The following is a 19,487-nucleotide window of genomic DNA, read 5'->3' on the forward strand; positions in this document are numbered from 1 at the left end:
ATGCAGTGGCATGCATCCTTACTGGAATGCCAATCTGAGCGCTGGCTCCCAGTGGAGTTCCAGATCCGGTTCAAGGTGTTAACCTTGGCGTTTAAGCCCTTCACGGTCTGGGACCTGCATACCTGCAGGACTGCCTCTCCCATTAGGTCGTCTGCAGGGCATTATGCTCTGCAGACAAGCCACTCCTGGTGGTCCCCAGCCCGAAGGACATCTGTCTGGCCTCAATCAGGGCCAGGGCTTTCTCTGCCCTGGTCCCAGCCTGGTGTAACGCTCTCCCACTGGAGATCCAGGCCCTGTGGGATCTATTACAGTTCTGCAGGGCCTGTAAAATGGAGATATTCCACCAGGCCTTTGGCTAAGGACCAGCAGGGCCCCCCCCTCTTCCACCTAAGACCACCACTTTTTCTGGGACTGCCTTCAGCCATGTGCTATGCCCATATGTATGCCTATATACAGACTCCCGACTATTTAGGTAGCCTATGGATAAGGCACCTGGGCCATTTCCACACGACTTACCGGCCTCTGGAACGTTGTGCAAATCACGCGGAAGATGGCGTCTTCTCACACGAAATCGTGCCAGGAAGGCACTACCATCTGGGAGTTTTGTGTGACATCGTGTCTTCCTGGCATGATTTTGCAGGAGAACACGCTATCTTCCACGTGTTTTGCGCAACGTTCCAGAGGCTGGTAAGTCATGTGGAAACAGCCCTGGACTATTTTAATTACTGTTTTAAGATTGTTACTGATTTTATAGTTTTATGATTAATTTATTGTATTTTATGGATGTTGTGAGCCACCCTGAGCCCATTTGTGGGTTAATAAATAAATATAGATGTGGAGTTCTGTGGGGGGGGGTAGTTCTTAAGGCTACTGTCCAGAAAGGCCTGAAGTCAAAAGGTAGTGACTTCAATTGAATATGAAACACAGCACAGAGAACAGCTCTAGCAACCTTGCTTCAGACAGAATAGAAAACACACCTAACCTCTTCTGACCCCACAAAAGTATGTGTCGGTAATAGGGAAGGCAGGGGTGGAAGCAATGCCCGAAATGAAATAAATCTCACTGAATTAGCTCAGGTTCTGATGAGTGCTATTATACAACTGTCCCTTCAGTACAGAGTGAAACTAATAAACATGCTTCTGGAAATCTCCAATTATTCAAACAGAATGGCTGAAATGTTGCCTTGACCTAGGAAAGCTAAGTATAACCAGAAAAACAAGGCCACAATCTGAAATTCAACACACTCCCTTCTTGAAGATTTATGATTCAGCATGGAGTTGCTGTGTGGATCAGTGTATTTTTGAATGACCATTTTAACTAATTCTAGCATCTTATCTAGTCCATACTGAAGACAGACATACAGATAGATACAGGGTTCCCAATCTCAAGGTGGGGCCTGGATTTCTCCAGGAATTACAACTGGTCTCCAGACTACAGAGATCAGTTCCCAAGTAAGAAAGGGCAGCTTCGGAGGGCTAGACTCTATGGCCTCACATCCCCATTTAGCTCCCCCCTTCCACAAACTCCACCCTCCCCAGGTACCACCATCAAATCTCCAAAAATTTCCCAAACTGAGGCTGGCAATTGTAGATACACACAGTATATGACTTTCTGGAATCAGTATCATTTGTAGTGTTTGGTTCAGTTTTAGTTTTCAGCAGCCAGTGTTAACCAGAAAGAAGGAGAGGGGAAAAAATAATCTGAAATAGAAAATGGTGTCTGCAGCAAGAGCAGACCAAACATCTGGCCAGCATGTCTGGTAGTGTGATGGTGATGGACACAGGCAAGGTCTGCCAGCACAACAGAGGCAAAATTAAATTTTCAATTACAGTAAAAGTAAGGGGACACAGTAAAGTAAAGGGGTCAGGCCCCTTACCTAAAAACTCCTGTCATTAAAAGGTATTAATACAGGGCAGAATTATGGCAACAATGAAAAAATGGCCACTGGAGAGTCACTGTGGGGTGCTGGGTAGAATATGTGTTCGCAGGATACCTGGGTTCAAATTTCTTTGCTGCCATAAAGCTCATCCTTTAATCTCTGTGGGGATAAAATGGGATGGCCCTTTTGCCACCCCTGAGTTCCATGGAGAAAAGGGAAGAAAATGCAAGTATGATCAAACAAACCTTTTTTTTTTTTTTGCAGAACACGGATGGTACATGGAAATGGGACTGCAGTGAAAGCACGCGCACACACACACACCATCGTTGAGCTGTTCGTTTCTGTTGACACATATCCTGTTTGCCATATGCAGCAAGCTAGCCATATTCCAGAGTGGCAGCACTGAGGTATGATACTTAGAGCATCAGATTTGCTCTGTGGAGACTTCGGTTCAAATATTCCACTCAGCCATGAAACTCTTGTATAGCTTTGGGTCCGTGACTTTTGCAGAGCCTAATCCTTGAGTCTAATTTACTTCATTAGGTTGTTGTGCGGTTAAAAGAGAGGAGGCAAGAACTATGTCATGCCACCCTGAGCTCCTGGGAGGAAAGGAGTGATAAAAGTACTATGAATATGAATGATCCGTTCCAAGCATAGTGACTGGGGGTGGGGGGTGCAAGCCACATTTGCCAATATGTTGGCACCAATGCTCTGCAGCAAAGAACAATAATTGCTACCAATTTCAGTTATGTCAAATAAGCCTGTTCAGAAGAGCAGTGTTTCCAGACATACTAACGTTAAGACAGGCTTGGGCTTAGACTTGACCTGTGTTCTGATAGATCCAGCATCTGGTCTGCGGCACCCTCTTCCAGTCCCCTTGCCTGCTTCCACCCACCCACCCCAGCTACAAGTTATTATTAGCAGAAGAATAAAAATGTAAATCAAATCAAGTGGGAAAAACAGAGCAGCCCCAAACAGGTGCCCCCCTTAACCTCCAGGCCATGGTAGTGGGCAGGGATTAAACCCCACCCCACATGACCAGAGCACTTGTATTTATATGTCAATGTGTAAAAACCCACCCTGCTGAGCGGCCTTTTCTCCGTCAGAGGCTGGAGGCTTCTGCTGAGCGTCTTGTCCAGCAGATACACAAAAGGGATTAGCCAAGAGCCTCTCAGCCCTGCAGAGTAATCCATCAAATTATCCCCTTGTTGGCATTGCTGTCCTCTTCAGAGGAAAAAAGAAAGCCTCTAAAGGCTTTTGAAGAAGCTGAAATTACACTTGAGCCTGAAACAGTCCACCCAGCTGCTTCCAGCCCAACAGCCACAATGGGATGGTTGTAAACTGAATACTGAGAGACTGGAAGGGAAAAGAAGGGTGGCGGGGGGGGGGGGGTGGAGACAAGCAAGAAAAAAAGAGGACAGACAGACACTGTTCAAAAGGGCAGTGAGCTCCCCTATATGTTGAAATCCAACAGGTGGCCCAGCACCCCTCCCTCTATTCTTTTCTGTATCCAGTAACAGAAACAACAGCACGGAAAAGGGGCTAACAATGCATACTGACCCTCCCCACCCCTTCCTCATCTAGGGGAAGTTTGAGAAAGTAGGTTTTGTATTATGTAGCAATGCCCAAGGCATTTTGTGCCCCTTCTAGCTCTGCCAATTTCGGGGCCTTTGTATCTCTCAGAAATTGAAACAGCACTAGTTGCACTGCATTTGACCATCAGGAAGTGCTCATACTTCAAGGAAAGGAACCCCCCACCACCACCATCTTTGGTGATGCTCCTTTAAATATTCAAACTAATATTTTAAGAGTCTTTTAATTTATCTTCACCCCCTCGCCCTCCTAGTTCAAATACTTCTCATTAGAAAGCATTCTTGAACACACAGAGCTTTTTAAATTGCACAGTATAAAATGACAAGAGCCAGCACACCATGAAACGACATTTGTTTTGCAAAGTTTCATTTACAAAATTCCCATGAGATCTGGGAAGATATTTATTTTGGGATTAAGGAAGCAAATCCTGTCTGTGTAACTTTTTTGTTTTTAAATTCCAGCAAATTAGCAGCTTTTAAGTGCACCAACATTTCCAGATCACAAGGTGAAAAGCCCTCTACAGCTTGGGCCAACATACTTGAAAGATCACCTCCTCCCATAGGAATTTAGCCATCATCTCTGGAGGCCCTGCTTCAGGTGCCACCTCCACCTGAGACGAGTTGGGTGGCAACCCAAGAATGGGACTTTTCAGCCACGGCACCAAAGCTTCAGAATTCCATCCCACGCAGATGTGTCTATCTCCCTCTGTCGTTGTCTTCCGACTGCTTTGTTTGGTGTACCCCCAGTAACTTTTACTGGCTCTCCACCCAGGTTTTGTTGTTATATGCCTTTGTATGTTGGTACATTTTTATTAAATTGTTTAAATATTTTATATATACACTACTCATTTTAAATGTTGTTTCAAATGTTTTAATGTCTGCCACCTTGGGGGCCCTGCTTGGGTGGAAAGGAAGCATAATTAAAAAAAAATAAATACACAAATAAGCCTGGAGGTACAGAGTTAAAGTACAACCTGTCAAGCACTGCTGGCTGATTTCGTTCCAGTGGGGACTTGGGTGGGGAAAGCAGCCTTCCTGTCAACATGCTCACTTTCAAGTCAAGAGAGTTTTTCCTCTCCTTAAAAAATCTGGACCCAATTGCAAGATCAAAGCTCTTCAAACTATATTGTCATAAGTTTATATTACAGAAGACTTCTTCTGAAAGAAGGGAGGGGACAACCTTCCTTTGACCCAATGCCTTGGCAAGCGCACTGGTCAGTGACACATTTCATACATGCCACAGAACAACCAACACACGTTTCACACTGCAGATGGAAGCTGTTGCGGAGTAATCCCCCCCCCATTTTAATCCAATATTGGCCTTGAGCTGCTGCCTACCATGCCAGACCTCTTTAAGCACATCTCTCCTATCTCTGGATTCTCACCCTGTAGCTATGCCAGCACATGAACGTAGTCACCATTTGGCAACAAAGTGTTTCAGTGACTGTCCTGACTTTGCCAGAAGAAACCCACCAAGCAGTGGGACCTTTTCTCCCTCATCACATCGCTGCTTTACTACACAGATCCTTCTCTTCTTGCTCACAAAACAATGGCTTTTTGCTCACAACTGCTTTTTGCATTGCAAACGTGGCTTTTTCAGAATATTGGGTCAGTATCACCAACTATAGGACACAACTGGGGAGAAGGATAATAATCACATCACACATTTGCCCAAACAATATTTGGAGGGGGGGGCATGTCTCACCCTGCACGACTCAACCCTTGATGTGGAATAAGAGCTCCAGCAGCAGCAGCACTGTGCCCAGTCCATCCCACGCAATCTAGAACTTCCAGCCAGGCAGCCTATCCACAAAGGTCCAGCAGTGCAAACATTGAAATTTAACATTCATCTTTTATACCTCAGAAGACTTTGGGTCCTTCCATCTGACAGCCTCAATTCTTGCCTTGCTGTTTGCATCCCCCCTGCCCAAGCTTCCAATTTGCAACAAAGTTAGAGGGTATGATTTTAAGTCTTCAAGGTCATAGATAAAGAGGTCTGCTTTGCTGCCAGATTCCACAACTGGAAACATCAGAAACTGAAGGGCACATGCGCTGAAGTATTTGAGGCTCTGCCTCCCACCCCTCCCCATCTCTAGACAGAGACTGATACTTAGTCAGCTTAACATCACTCCATGGTGTCAAGAATCTGAAAAATGCAACAAGCTCTAAGAAGGTCACGCTGAAGACAGCACCATCACAGACTATTTCCCTTCTTAGGTCCAAGCTTGGTCACGCTGTCAAAGACAATCACTGATGTTTTCCATTTTGTTGTCTACATGCAGTGCATAAGCCTCAGGGCCAGACATGTAATGAGAGAGCGCTATAGAGAAATTGCTACATTCTGCATCAACGTGTCTGGCTGAAAATCCAGGGAAGGCTTCTGAAATGAAAGGCCCCTCTTGCCGGATTTGGCAAGCAGGAATACTTCATTAAACAAATTGACCACAAAATATATCTTTCTTCTACTTACTTATGTCTAGATGCTGCTAATGAACGGGAAAATTACAGAAAATGCCAGTATTCATGGTTGCTGATCTTGCCGCTTCCTCCATAACTCATACCGTTAAGAGTTCTTTTATAGAGGTAAGCTGGTGTAGGGGGAGCAGAAATAAGTTTCAGAGACAATCTTAAAATCAGTAGATCAGGATGTGCATTTGTCTAAGACTGAACATTGCATGCTGAAGGAAACTATACTCCGTTTAGTTTTCCATGGATTTCTAGGAATGTCTGAATGCTCATTTGTGACTTATCAAGAAGCTGAGTTTGCATCTTCTCATTGCACACCAAACCAATTGCCTACATGAATACTACCAGTCAGGCATGGGCTCGGGCCTTTGAAAATGCTGCCTAGACAGAACATCATCACTGAGAAAACCACAACCAGCCCTTTGATCAATTCAGTGCTAGCATTCACTGCACAAAAAGGAATTTGATGAAACACTTTGGGTTTGGATACCAACAGAGATGCCTCAACACTAGTAAAGCAAGGATGGGAGAAGAGCCATTCCATTAAAGTAACAGCCAGAGCCAGCTTTGAAGCAATTATGACAGAGGGCTTGGAGTTTTATGACCCTTCTCTGATTGAAGTTAAGAGCACGACCTTGTGCTCTGAAGTGGAGGATGCACTTTGAATCCCAGACGCACACATCACTAATGGGTTTTTTTGTAATCACATGGTAGCTAATACTCCCCCCCCCACCCCTGGCAGTTTTCTGGTCTACAATTCCAGCTATTTATATCCCTGCCAGAGAAGTTTAAAGCCAACATCTCTCTCTATGCACACTTTGACCTTTGCTGGCAGGTTCCTTATTCCGTCTGGGCAGGGAGGGGAGAAAGAGAGCGTGGCTTGGAAACTGAGAACCTTTGAGGAACAAGGAAAAACCTGAGATTGGCACTTGTTCAATTTCAGTGTGATCCCATTAAAAGGAACAGGAAGAAGAAAGGTTAACTGCACAAGGATCAAGATTTGCCTTTTCAGCAGAAGGGCAAATTAAATAGATTTGGAGAAGCTGCCTCAAGGGAGTTAAATGCCATTTCGGCCATCACAATTTCAATGCTCCCCCAAGACAAATTGTAGATTACTTGAAACCACATCACATGAAAGAGCTCTTGTCACATTTTATCTGAAACTGAAAGCTCACTGCCAATATCTTATAGACCCTACCCATGCACTCCTATGTAGAGTCACCCGGTCTGAATCCATTGAAACCAGCAGTTTTAGACTAAATAATGCTGCATAGGATTGAATGACATCTCCAAAAAATCAATATTTACTAATGGGACTGGAAATAAGTTTGGAAATATAGGAAACATGGCTGTGTTTTATCGTTTCACACCTCCCAAAAATCAGCAGTCAAGTCAAGAATAGCTAGCCATCATCTTGAGCAATCATATGGACTACCATGGCAAGGAATTTATTTTCTCTAGATCCTATATGAATTTCAAGAACAGCTACTAGCTCAGTCCCATCATAGAGTTAAGATGGTTACCAACACAAGCCAAATGATCAGAGCTCATCATGATGAGGGACCTCAGGGGTCTCCAAGATGTGTCTAACAGTTGAAGAGGTCTTTGTGCTGGTTGATCTTGCTTGCCTGTGTTAATACAAAGCACGGCTAACAAGAACAAACAGCAGAGAGGTTATAAGAAGCATGAAAGCGGCTTGCAGTCGTGCATTCTCTCCCTCGCTGCTGTGCCACATGGACAGGATGGGAATCAGGAAAAGACTTTTTCAGGCCGACTGTGGCAGATGAAGGGCACTCCCAATCTTTCCACCAGCCGCTTACATTTAATTTCTTCAGATGTTTGCCTACCTCTGGCTATGTTTACCAAATCAAAGTTCATAGAGAACACAGGTGAAGCGGAAAAGTAACTGGGTAACTGATTATCCACACACACACCAGCTTGCTGGCACCCTTTAGGATACACCTGCCTGAAAAGTAATTTTAAAAAGAATACACCCAAGCTTTATTATTTACAAAGCATCAAATGTTTTTCATTGAAGTTCACTTTACATGAGGCTATTCTTTAGACTACATTACCCATGCATTATCAGTACCTAGAAGCATGCATAAGAATTTAGGGCACAGAATATAATTTGAATGTCATATTCCGATTTCAGCAGGGCCAGCACGTGGTCTGCGTGATGATGTCACTTCCCGGAAGTGATGTCATCATGCACGCCTGGAGCGCGCGCGCGCACCGCTCCACCACAAAGGTATGTGCCAGGTCTCCAACCTCCCACCGGAAGGATAAGGGGATCTGGCAACCCTAAGTGAAGTATGCAGTGAAATAGTGCTATCAATTCACAAAGTATTATAAAGAAACTCAACGAAACAGGTCTATGCCCCAATGAGCTTAAGAGTCCAAAGGACTGAACTTCACATTGCATGGAAGATCCACAACTGGATTTTTTGTGTGTGTGGAAGTAGATGAGGAAAAAAGGCTACTTGAAAAAGGGCTTCATGGAGTCAACATGGTACAGAGTGTCAGGTAAGGATCTGGGAGTAGGGTTGTCAGGTCCCCTTACCCTTCCAGTCAGAGGTTGGAGAACTGGCACTCACATCTTCCAGGAAGTGACATCATCATGCAGGCCATGTGCCGGCCCTGGGAGCTCACCTGTGCTCCGCAGTGAGCCGAACTGGGTGAGGATGGGGAATCCCCAACTTACAGTCTCTGACCACCACCGCCGCCATTAGGGTTGCTGTTTCCCTGGTGGAGGTGGGGGATCCCCCACCCCCACTCCCAACCTCCTCCCTCTGCCACTACTCACCTGGCCAGTACGGGGGAGAAGGCGTGAGAACGGGCCTTCTGGGGCAAGCTTCCAGCATGATGTGACAACATTTGGAGGCCCAAATTGGGCCGGCACGAAGCCCAAGAGTACTTCTGGGCCTGCATGATGAAATCACTGATGCGAGTTACATCGTAGTGCCTTGCCAAAAGTGTGCAAGCTTTATATGTGCACAAGAAGAAGATTCGGGTAAGTGCTGGTTCCCACCTCTCCCCAAGAGGGTAAGGGGATCTGGCAACCCTAGCCCCCACTCACCTGACAGGCAAGGGGAAAAGGCCCAGGAGGCAAAAACCTCCTGGGCCAGCATGCAGCAGGTGCACTCCTGGCCAGCCGCGACAACATCACATCATTGCGCCTGTACTCTCATGCTTCAGAGAGGCCCAAATTGGCCCTTGTGAAGCACAGGAGCATGCCTGCCAATGGGTGTGATGACACTTTTGGAAGTGATGTCATTGAGCCTGCCAGAAGGATATCAACCAGGGTAAGTGCCAGGGCCCCCTCCCGCCGGGAGACCTAGCAGCCCCCTATCTTGGGCCATTCACGTGCTCTCAACCTAACCTTCCTAATTGAGTTTTGTGAAAATAAAGTGGAGGAGAGGAGAATGATGTAACCTGCTTTGGGTCCCCCTCAGGATGAAAGAGAGGATATACATGAACAAAGAACTACAGTATTGAATGGTTTAGAGTCATCTACCATGCCACTTTCTCAGTAGAAATCCCCAATAATCACTCAAGTTGCTATTAAACCCAATAGGAAAGAAGGGGAGGCAGGTACCCATATTTTGCTTCTCTTCTCCTGCCCTAGTGGGGCAAACAGTAGCTCAGAGAGCCACTTTCTGTTAGGACAATGGCATGGGAACCTGACTCAGAAGTACCCCCCCACACACACACACACACAGAGAGAGAGAGAGAGAGAGCTGTTCTTCACTTTTAAAAAAGTCAGATCCAGCCATGGTTTCTGACCCTAACTTTTAACAGAGAGAAGGAAGGGAAAGCTGAGACAAAAACAAGAGAAGAATGTGAGTAAATGCAGTAACACATGCACCTTCCCATTGTTGGGGTGAGGACTGAGGGGTTAAAACCAAACACTTCTTAGAAGGGGGGGGCAGTTGGAGCACCATGCAGGTAGGTCAAGCCATCCTGGGCAAGACAGAGAAACATAAGGAGAAATTTATACATAGAAAATTTAAGGTGAACAACCACACCCTTTTCCCATCTCTCTTAGAATTTTGGGTAGTTTTTTCTTTGCACTGAAACTACTATTCATTTTTTAAAAATTTACATACAGCCAAAACTCAAGGAAATGTACTTTGTGTTTTTCAAAAAGCTGTTCCCATGTCACACAGCAGTAGAAGCTCAGAGGAATCCCAATAGTAATTCGTGAGAAATATCTGCAACCAAATAGTCCTAACATTTTGTATTGTATCTTCATGGTACATTTTGATAGTTTTAAGCCATGATGGGAAACTGATTTTGGCTGAAAGGTGGGCTTAGAAATACACTAAAAATATATTAAAATAAAAATGTTCTAAGTCAAGACAGAAATGTGTGTGTTTTTTTCCTAATTCATGTTTATGGCTGACATGGAGATTCTTTGGCTACTGCGAATTCAGAATCAGACAATGGTACTTATCCAAGTTCTTCATCACCACAGGAGTATCAAGTGTGCAGAACACCTAAACATCTGTAAAACTGTAGCCTTTAAAAAAAGGTTGATATAAGGAGAGGGGAACAAATTGTGTACTAAAGGTTAGAAAATATATTTAAAATTTAAAAATATTCTATATGTCGAACTAGGATCTAGGAGACCTTGGTTTAAACCCCCTCCTAGTTCAAATGGATTTCAAACTCACTAGGTCACCTTGGATTCTCATCCTAACCTCACAAAATTGTTGTGAATGACGTTGTAAGCTGTTTTTATTTATTATTACATTTCTAGTCTGCCTTTTTCACTGAGACAGAAAGCAGATTACACATCATGTTAATACAATCAATAGGAATATTGAATCAATAGGAATATTGAATAGGAATCAATAGGAATCAATAGGTCCCTATGGGAGAGAAAAGCGGGATCTAAACATCAACATTTAGCTGTAAGTCATCAAGTCTTCAATAATCAGTGACTCAGCACTGAGAAATTAAGTGATGGATGTGCATGTGCAAAGGAGCCTCAAAGTGGCTTAGGAGCAGGACTCATATGGGAACCAGCACCGGAGCTACTCAATTAACAGAGAGGTGCAAGACATAGGAATTAAACACTAGCCCATTCTCTTTAGTAACATAATGTCAGAAGAGTAGGGGGACAAGGATGAATAGCTTTTGAGCGGGAGGGACAGTAACATTGTTCATGGAAATCAAAAGATGGGGAAAGGGCCTGCTGCATCTTGCCCTCAGAGGGCACAACTAGCCCATGTTGCTTTGTCCAGTCTTGTTGGGCTCATTGCAACCTTGATTACTATTATGCACACGTCCCATCAAATATGGTGCTTCCATCACGTAGTTCCTATATTTGATAGAGGAGAAAGGAGTTCCTCTCTCTTAGTCATCTCTAGCTGCAACTCAAGTCCTGTATGTTCTCTGAATACCAGGTGCAGCCGTCGCCCCTCCACCCAGCAGCGCTTAGAGAGATAATTTCAAAACTGAAAATACAGCTGACTCCCATTGCACTATTAGCTGGCAAGGCCTCCCCGAGGCAATATGTTGGCATCTTTGTGGGCGAGCCAGCGTTTGGCTGCCAGAAAACGGACAGCTGAGCCACAGCACACACACAAATAACAGCACTACTGTGGAAATGAATTCTGATGCTATCTCAGGCAAGACTCAACAACCATTGCAAAGAACATTGCTGTCCGAGAAAGGAAGTTCATGTTTACCTCAAATAAAGAGACCAGCTTTCCACAAAAAGGAATCGTCTTGCTAATGTTGGTTCCCAAAGACTGCACATAAGTAGAATTCAGACTCAAGGGCACTGCTACATGATACATCTAGTCCTCATAGTATGCCAAATGGTGTTATCAGCATCACAACACTCAGAGCCCCCACTGATCTTTAATCAAGTCAGCATTTGGAGTTCAAGATTTTTAACTCAAAAGATTACATTTTTAAAAGAAAAAAATGTTGAAACCTCAAGGGGTACAAGTTCAATGGTCTGCATTAACGAGCTAGTGATACCAAGATTTTGCCACAGTGCAGAAGCAGAGAATATGAGCCCCAAGTATTCTGATGACATTTCAGATGCAGAAGGAGAGTGAACTTTTGGTCCCTTAACATTTCAGTGCACCATTGTGGCATTCTGCACTACAGGCTCAATTTGCAGTGAAATCCTAAGCAGAGTTACTCAAGTCTAAGCCCACTGAGGATTTCAATGTTAGTTGGGACTTATTTGAGACATTTTTAGCCTGCCTGTCTCCTAAAGAGAAGTGACGGCGGGTTACAATGATTTTTAAAACACTAGAATAAAACAAACATTCTATATAACAGATTAAAAAGAACTTTTTGGCAAGCTTTTATGTCACTACATCATACTAAGGAAATCGGCACAGCTCTTGTGGTTCAGTAAGCCAGCATGATTCAGTTCACCCTATGGTTTATTTAAGTCAGGCCCAGAGCAGGTGATTCTGACTAAACAGCTGCAACAGGGTTTTTTTTCCCCAGAGAGGGAAGGTCAATGCCCTGTTTCACTGAAGAATCAGCTTCTCAACCTTTAGCTTTTTTCTTCAGATTTAATTCCAGCATTTTATACTACGTGTACATTGTTTCATTTACAAAGTTACCTGCAGCATTTGTGAACAAAATAAAAATGTATTAACTGTAGCAAGAGCAATCAAAAACAAGCCAATTTCAATAAATAAAGGCTCCTTTTTAAAAGCATGGATGAACAAACTGAAGGGAAACAAATGACGGGGGAAATGATGGGGAGGGTGTGCCACAGTACTGGGGTGATGATGACTGAAAAGGCCCCGCTCCGAGAGGATGGATGTCAACATTGTACCCCCCCCCCAGAAATACATAATCCTACTAATAGACACATGAGGGGGTGTCTTTTATGAGTAGATGCAACCCACAACATGGGCTTTTAAGATTTTTTATTTGTACTATCCACATCAAGCACCTGCTTGCTTCAGAATGTATTTCAATCTCCCCTTCACCTCCCCAACCCAAACGGAAAAAAATGTTGAGCTGTGTTCCTCTCGTCAATTTCTTATTTTCCCGGGGCCTACCTCCTCTCACATTTCAACTGGCAAAATGTTAAAATAAATATTTTCAGACTTCAAACAGGAATTGACATATTTGGATAGGGAGGGAAAGTGCCACAAGTTCGAAGGACCTCCTAGAAGAGAAAATAGAAAGATTTCTTATGTAGTTCCACAGAGGCCTGGACTCTAGTTTACCAAGCTGGTCAAGGCTTCACAGCCCCTGAAGCTTAGGCATCCCGCACAGTCTCAAATTGGAAATGCTGCAGCTCATAATAGAAACACACCCCACTGAACTGTAACCTGTACAGAATATGTTACATCTACTAAAGTGTGAGTCCACTTTGATCTCGCTTATTCCAGTTTAAATGCCAGCAGTTACAAAACTACTTCCTTAAATGCAGAGATGTTCTCATTTGTGCTGCCTACACTACTACTTTACAGGGCATATTCTGTTCTACTTCTGGATCAGCTCAGAAACAGTCATAAGAGATATTAATACCCCAGTAAAAAAGGTTGGCACAAATTAATGTTTACTTTGCCCTATGAGATCTAAACCCAGTCGTTATGCCAGTCCAGCAAGAGAAACCTTGTGGGCAAAGTTGTCATTAAAAATGCTATGCAGAGAAATCCAGAATGAATCACAGTTAAGGTGGGGCACTACAGGGAGACACATTTTAAAACCAACTTTCACAAGTATAGAACTGTTCTCCAAGCTCACCTTTAAGGGTTTGAACTAACCTTTGGATAAGACCATTAAACAACAGGATTCAACTAGAATGAACAGCAACCCTCTGAAGAATACTGAATTCTGTGCAGCAAGTTTTACCAGTGTTGAAAGAAGATTCCATCCAATAAGGTAAAATGAGCCTTTTGATCATTTTAGCTCTCTCTTCATTTTGCAGAGCAGTTTATAATGGGGATTCCAAGTCTGCTTTTTGCTAAAAGTATTGGTCAAAAGGCAGGCATTGTATAAAAGTGTGAACATAATCACTGTAACAGGCAAAAAAAAAAAAGAGGACTAGCTTCCATTCATTTGCTTATATAGGGGTTCTGGTAACGCACAAACCATGCTAGAGGAGGCTTCTGCCACTCCTATGACTCTGAAATAGCCTCTTGTGTGCTATTTATGCCCTGTGAATGTTTTGATTGCAAACAGAAATCAAATACACATCCCAGCTAATGTTTTAGGTACACTGTAGACCAAGTTAAGCCTCACGTGTCAAAACACATCAAGACACCATGAGAAGCAGGCCTTGTGTAAACACTTGTAATTAGGGGGTCTAGGGTGCCAAATAAAAGCTTTAATGCAGCAACCAGAAAACTTCACGTTGCATAATAAAAGTCAACTGGGCAAATGACTTAGCCGTACAAACTTCATAATTTTATTCAGGGTGCAAGGAAGGACTGCCAACTCTGGTTTGGGAAATTCCTTGCAATGCCTGGGGAGAGCAGTTAGAGGAGGGAAGGGAGTTCAGCAGAGATGCACTGCCATAAAATTCAACTTCCAAACATGCCATTTTCTCCAGGGGCACTGATCTCTGCAGTCTGGAGATCAGTTGTAATTCCAGATCCCATTAGCAGGATGGTAACCCTAGTACAAGACTTAGGATCTTGCATAATTAGACAACTGCTATGTAGGGAACTGTGGTCATGAGAGGCAGTGGAATGGTTGCAGGAGTAACTAGTACAAGGGAAATGATATCTGTGAGGCATACAGAGGAACAGAGTCCTCAACTTAAGCCACTGCAAGCAGCACCGCGACTGCCCCCTTGTTTGGTAAGTTAAAGAACCCTTTGTCTGCTCATGCTTCTGCGTACTTGCTGTTAAGTGAAAGCGAAAGCCTTCAAGGATCTAATGAAGATGCTCCTTGTCATATTAGATAGCCATGTTCCTCACACATAGGGTTGCCAGGTCCCCTAACTCTCCCAGCAGGAGCGGGAATCCAGCACTTACCATCCTGCTGTTCTAGGATGCTCCTTCGTCCATGCACAGAGCCCTGCACCAGTGCAATGACATCACTTCCAGGAACTGACATCATTGCCCAAGGCTGAGGAACATGCACGCACTTCACTGCAGGCTGATTTGGGCCTCAAATGGGCCCGATTCAACCTGTTTGGAGCCCAAACCGCCCACTGGAGGCTGGTGTGTCATTGTCGCACCAGCCTCCAGGAGGATGCCTGGGAGGCCTTTTCCCCTCCTTTCCCTCCACCAGCCAGGTAAGCAGTGACGGGGGGGGGAGGTGGGAGCAGGGAACCCCCCACCCCCACCTGGGGAATGGGATCCCTACTCACATACACATAAATCACTGAGGAAAGCATTTGAGTAAGAAAGGGGAAGGAACTTGAATCCCAACAAGTTAGGAATAAGGCAAGACTCACATTCAAACCAACCATTAAGCCAATAAACAGTAGTATACAAGGATGACGCAGGTCTAGAACTAGCATCTCACGCTAAACTCAATTTGGAAACTGCTTGTTAATGTGGAATCTTCCAATGTTTTGTGATTTGCCCCAGGCCCACAGCAACCCTGTAGCTGCTAGCCATGCCCTTTGTGCCAGACATTTCTTGGTGGTGCTCACTTCTTGTTTCCAAAACTCCAGAAGTGCCCACCAGCTCAAGAAGGCTGGAAACTCTTGCTCTAACTATACAGCCAAATGGGCAACCCATAGGGCATGGTTCCCCAACACGGCGCCCACCAGATTTGCTTTTCAGAAAGTGGGCAGTGTCTTTGTAAGCCAGGGCTTGTTACTGGCTGCCCTCATTCAAATGAAAGGGCTTTCCATATCTGCAATAGCAGTTGCTGGAGGATCAGGAGGACTGGAAAGAAACTGGGCTTTTGGTTCTGTGCCTCCTTTGGGCTTTTTTTCCCCTCTTTCTCCCTTCCTCCCCCTTACTTTGGGCCATCCTTCATTTCTTTTTATTCCCTTTCTGTGATTCTTTTGCAAAGCAAGGAGAGAGGTATTGTGTTTGGCCCTATCTCCTGCATAAGCCATTTTGGGGTCGTGCTCGCCACACCCTCTCAAAATTCCCATGGTGCCCACAGACCCAAAAAGGCTGGAGAGCCCCACCACAGAATCCTCATTGGGCCCCAATACTGAAGCCAGCCATATATACAGCAGGAAGACTACGGGGAATGGCACTGTGCTGTGAAACGGCACAAGCTTAACAGACCTGAGATGCCCGGTCTGATTGGGGTTTATATATGCTTGACCTTGTTTGCCCTTCCAGTGAGGGGCTGCACTCTTAGCCAGAATCCTCAGCTGCACTATGACCCTATAGGTATGGTGGGTGGCAGGCAGGAGGATTCTTTTGCTCCCACTGAGTTCAGAGGAAATACTTATAACAGGGTTTTTCGCCAGGGCAACATTGTGCTGGCTCCACAGGCATCATGGGAACTGAGGCTATTAAGCCCCTCCCCTGACACCACCCATTTCTGGCCCCCATGCGGCCAACTTATCTCAGAGTTGCCCTGGTGAGGGGCTCAGTTTAAGGGTTGAGTTCCAAAGCCAGTCTGTAAATCACCACTAACACAAGATACAGCCATGTTGACAGGCAAAATATGTCAGGCTTCTTTGCAGACACCTTTCCCAATCTGTTACAGAGACTGTCCCAGTGAGCATCCACCTTCTCTCCAATAATCATTTATTTTGACTTCCAATAGTTTTGATCCCAGTTTTGTTAGGCATTCATCCCGATAACGTTCAGTAAGAAAAATCAAAAAGAGTCCAGTAGCACCTTTAAGACTAACCAATTTTATTGTAGCATAAGCTTTCGAGAATCAAGTTCTCTTCGTCAAATGCATGATCCGAACATCATGCATCTGACGAAGAGAACTTGATTCTCGAAAGCTTATGCTACAATAAAATTGGTTAGTCTTAAAGGTGCTACTGGACTCTTTTTGATTTTGCTACTACAGACTAACACAGCTAACTCCTCTGGTTCAGTAAGAAGAATCTGACACACACATTCTATATAAACAGCCCCTAAATAGGAGAACTACTCCACAAATAATCATGGGATCTAAACAAAAGTCTTCTGGGTGGTGCTGGAGAACCACACATGTAGATCACCAAGGCACTTAAAAGGATGTTGATGTGGCACCCCTGCATTTCCTTTCATTGTAGCAATTGGCATGTTTATCTCTTGAAATGCATTAGGAATGGAGGAAGTGGTCATCACGCAAATTGTTGAGGTTTCCAAGAATTTAATACTAGTGTGCATTAGTACATAAGAAGAAGCACACATGCCAAAGAACTGCAGAAAAAGGAATTTTATGAAGGAGCTTGAATACAACATCAGCACACTGACTACACAGCTGGATGTATTTGAAAGCATTCAGTTTACTCCTTTCTCAAATATTTGCACCTTCTGTTATCATTGTACTAAGCCACTGCTATATGCTTGGCTTAGAAAGTGCTCCTTATTACAGATAAACCAAACTAAAAGACTGGGCTATAGCCTACCTTATCTTAGGAAGTTAGTGCTACTAGAAGCCAGCAGCTGTGGAGGGAATATTAAGGCAACAGCTTTTGGACTGATTTCTGCCAGTATGGGAATTTCGGATCTATTGCTTTACCCAGGCAGGCAGAGCTGATCAAGAATCCTGCAAAACTCAAAAGCCTGCATATACCAAAATAATCTACTACAAAAAGTAAACTATTTCTTGCAGTCTGTAATCAACCATTGTCTATGCAAGAAGAGAAGAGAAAAGGAAAAAGAATGCAGATAAAGAAATCGATTAGAACAGCAAGTTGACCAGTCTTTCTAACAGCTTACTTATGGACACCATGAAACTCTCCCTGGAGTGTTGTATTTAAAGGAGACGCAGCGCTGAGCACTTATAAATGAGGGCCACATGACTTTCCCACCACCAGGGCATGCTTTTTCTACCTCTGTGTAATAGGTTGGTCACTGAACGTAACTCCCCTTTATCTCTTTGAGCAACCCTTCTACCTTTCTCAAATACACATCACCGCATGGAAAGATGCAATTCCACACAAATTTAGCCAAATAAACCAAACTCTACTTCAGTCACGCAGGCTGAATGGTCTATTTTATTGTTCTGTGGCCCACCAGCAAATTGCCCTAAGCCTTAAGAGCAGCACTGCCTTATTGTATCATATGGGGAAAGAGGTCCTTTACCAAAGGGGAAGGGAGTAAGCCCTGGAGTTCGTTGGGATTATAGAGGAGCGCCTGCAACTGGTCTCCATCAAATATGTGGTTTACACCGTGCTTAGAACAACTGACCTGCTTCAGCAGAGCCGCGTCTCCTAATTATTGCGGAAGCCTCGTTTAGCTGAGTGGGCTTAATAGCAGCCCATCTGCACAAGGCAGAGAGCTGTGGGAAGGGCGGCGGAACGCGCGCTCGGTTCTTGCCTAGCAAGGCTATTTCCTTTGCCCAACCAGTCAACTGGCGCTTATTAAGAAGCCAACAGTAAAGGCAGTCATTCACCCGCGACATCGCTCGGCTGTAACGAAGTGCCCTGAAGCACAACATGCCCCAAGTTGGGGCAGCCAGGAAATTGGGAGCAGCAAAGCGCGGAACCTTTCCGAGGTTGGGCAGCGGTGAAGCTCGCCGCGAGTCCACCAAAATAAACACCGGTGATTAACCGCGTGACTCATCCCCCCCCCCCTTTTCTGGAGGCGAAACCCCGAGGAGGAAAACAGCACAGTTTCCAAACGAGGCGCCGGGGGTGGGCGGCGGGGGGGAGAGGGAGAAGAGAGCCAGCAGCGATGCTGAAGAAGCGAAGCCCCCTTCCATCCCCGCCGCCTCCCAAGGCTGTCCCCTGCAGGCAACGCGGGCGGTTGAACGGAGGCGCGCGCGGTGCCTGTCTGCCCCGTGCCTCTCCCCCGTAGGCAGCCCGCGGGTCCAGGGGAGCGCAGGGGCGCAGCTAAGCGCTGCCGAGGAGGCGTGGCTCCTTTGGGCAATCACCTCCGCCGCTTCCATTCCGCGGGAGGGTTGCAACGAAAGAGGCATATCACCTCTGACCGCCTACGGCAAGCGGATCTCGCGCAAAAGCAAGAGCGCCGGGCGCGCCCTGGCCAGGTACCTGGAAAAGAGGGCGCAGCAGCCTGCATGTCTCTTGCCCAGGCGACGCCGCTGCGCTTCTTGCCCCTTCAGCCACCGCGCTTCTGAGGACCGTCAGTCCAGCCAGCGTCTCTCGCTCTGCCGCTTTTTAAATCACCAGCTTCCTAAGCGCATGCGTCGCTTGCCGCGCTGGGAGGAGTGAAGCTGATATGGGCTGAAGCCGCGACGATCTCGACCTGGAGAAGTGGGCGGAAAGCGGCCCGTAGGGGGATGCGGCCCAGCTCCCAGGTGCGCCTCCTCGTTGGGAGCAGGGTTGTCCTCGAGGGAAGGGCGCTTAGGAAGATGCGGACAGCCCCACCTCAAAAGTAGGCGGTGTAGCAGGACCCTAGGCAAGCTCGGTGGGAAGTAAGACCCAATGTATCTAGCCAGTTCACTGCAGCCACACAGCTGATTACCTTGCATAGACTGTCAATAGGGACAGCTCCCTGAGGAGCAGGAGTATA

At 45.4% G+C, this 19,487-nt stretch overlaps 1 protein-coding gene across 1 annotated transcript in view; it reads right to left on the minus strand.

The window, feature by feature from the left end:
* SLC45A3 (solute carrier family 45 member 3) overlaps nt 1-19,113 on the minus strand; it is a 50,755-nt gene extending 31,642 nt beyond the window's left edge. The window contains exon 1 of the mRNA XM_054980960.1: nt 19,007-19,113. The gene's annotated coding sequence lies outside the window, so the exon portion shown is untranslated. The remainder of the gene's footprint in view (nt 1-19,006) is intronic.
* Nucleotides 19,114-19,487: the final 374 nt, after the last annotated feature.

The sequence above is a fragment of the Eublepharis macularius genome, chromosome 5 (assembly GCF_028583425.1).
Source record: "Eublepharis macularius isolate TG4126 chromosome 5, MPM_Emac_v1.0, whole genome shotgun sequence".
NCBI lineage: Eukaryota > Metazoa > Chordata > Lepidosauria > Squamata > Eublepharidae > Eublepharis > Eublepharis macularius.